At 37.6% G+C, this 2,210-nt stretch overlaps 1 non-coding gene across 1 annotated transcript; it reads left to right on the forward strand.

Moving 5' to 3' along the window:
- Positions 1-1,730: 1,730 nt before the first annotated feature.
- TRNAR-UCU (transfer RNA arginine (anticodon UCU)) lies at positions 1,731-1,804 on the forward strand. The gene has a single exon. It is a non-coding gene; the product is annotated as a tRNA-Arg (tRNA).
- The last annotated feature ends 406 nt before the right edge of the window (positions 1,805-2,210 follow it).

The raw sequence follows: 2,210 nt of genomic DNA on the forward strand, positions 1-2,210 counted from the left end.
GTCAGTTTATTTAACTAATGATAATCAATACATAATCTTAAAGTTCTGTCCTTTTTTCGTATGAACAATATGAGAGCTACCTAGGGAGACACACTGGTGTGAATATATCCTTTATCAAGTAGCTCTTGCAGCTGCATTTTGAGTTCTATTAATTCAGGTACACTCATACGGTAAGGAGTTTTGGAAACAAGAGTTGCACCTGGAACCAACTCAATTGTAAAATCGATATCCCACTTGGATGGTAACCCGGGTATGGATTCAGGAAACACATCAACAAAGTCTTGAATGATAGGAATATCTTCCAGAGAAGTCATCTTGCTCTTGGAATTTGTATATCCTACCTACAAAATAAATTTGACAACCTTTCCTGATGCATTTTCCCAGCTGGTTAGAAGTAAAAGGATGTGACTTAATATTTTTCTTAATTACTTGAATTTCTTTGTTTTGTCCTGATTCAGTAAGGTATATTTTAATAGATTTCCCCCTTACAATCTATGAAGAACCAATGTCCTTCAAACTAATCCATCCCTTTAGTACATCATATGATCCCAATCGGAGTATATTTAAATTAACATAAATCTGTTGTCCCGAAATATCCACAGGACAATGTTCTGTTTTTGCAACCACCCTTCGCTTTGCCCCTGTTGCTAATTAGACTAACCAGGGTTTTTGGAATTTATTGATTTGTAGTTGGGAGCCCTCTATAATATTAGGACTAACATAACTTAAGCTAGCACCCAGATGCTCCTCGCCACCTCCCTAACCGTGGAGGCTTCTTGCATGTTCGAAATCTGCTTCGTTCTTGCTCTATGCAAATAGTTTTTGTAATAATGGGATTCTCTGCACCCCCAACACTGAAGAGGTTGTTTTTGTTGTTGGTCATTAACGGGCTTATTAAATCCCTCACTCTGTCTACTCTCCGTAGATGCCTGGACCTTTTGATGATTCTTTGTTGGAAATTAACTAAATGTTCTTTGCTACAAATTCCTTCCACCGACAATTTTTGTTTGTCTATTTGGGGGCAAATTTCTTCCCCTCTAGTTCAAACCTCCTTTCGTACCCTCACTTTTCTATTTCATTTTCTCGTAACAGATGGAAGATTTTCGCACAGTGTCATCCATTGTTTTTAGATAATAAAATTCTAGCTTCTCCTTCATGAAATTAGGCAGACTACTAATAAAACATTGAATCTTGGCTTGTTCTTCGTGCATATATTGTAGATACCATAGTAAAGAGGTAAATTGTTTCACATATTCATCCATGGTTAAGTCTCCCATCCTTAAATCATGGAATTCCTTCACTTTTTCATCATAATAGCGTTCTGTGAAATATTCATCTTTGAAATGCTTCCGAAATTCTTTCCATGTGACCTGCTCTTCGTCAATTTTCCTTACAATTTTATTTCTTCCCACCATAGGTTGGCCTTACTTCTTAGTTGATGAAATGTCAGTCGCACCTTTAATTTATCATTATAGTCACAAATCTAGAAATATTTATTCATATATATTAACCAAGCTTTTGTCGCTTCCTTTGATTCACCTTCAAAATGTCAATACCGCCAAGTGCCACCCTCAGTGATAAGAGAAAAGAAAAAAAAAGAAAAAAAAAGGTATAAAATTGGATGAGGTTGGGACAGTCAATCCCCCAGTCCAGGGTCTGAGATCTGGCCTAGGTGGACGTTTGGAGCACTGGGCCGCTACTTTTCCAGAAAGACTCTTAGCCTTTGGTGAGAGTATATAGCTCAGACGGTAGAGCATTAGGCTTCTAAACCTAATGGTCGCAGGTTTGAATCCTGCTATGCCCCTGGGTATTGGAGGCCCCCATCGCTATTCAGGCCGCGGGACTACAGCCTGGGTTAGGAATGGCAATAAACTTCCACATATTTGGTGTGTCTTTAAAAAATTTAGAATAAAAATGAATACCCTCAACATGCAACCTAGAATGGCTCTAAATTTCAAGCCTAGGTTAGGAATGGCTTTAAACTTCTGCATATTTGGCCACGGTGTCTTTTTAAACAATTTTACGGGGATTTCGAGGGAGTCTTTATATTTTTATGTTCCATTATCATCAAACGCAGGTTTAAGTGTGTCATCGAACATTAGTTCATGTAAGGCACGAACTATTGAGTTGTTCTGGAATAATTTATACCACAAGATTGCGAGTTCTAAAAATTCCATTGTGAAAACTTCCAATATTACTTGCTATCACAA

The sequence above is a fragment of the Pinus tabuliformis genome, chromosome 1_1 (assembly GCF_031772625.1).
Source record: "Pinus tabuliformis cultivar Carrire ecotype Pingquan chromosome 1_1, CPIR1, whole genome shotgun sequence".
Taxonomy (NCBI): domain Eukaryota; kingdom Viridiplantae; phylum Streptophyta; class Pinopsida; order Pinales; family Pinaceae; genus Pinus; species Pinus tabuliformis.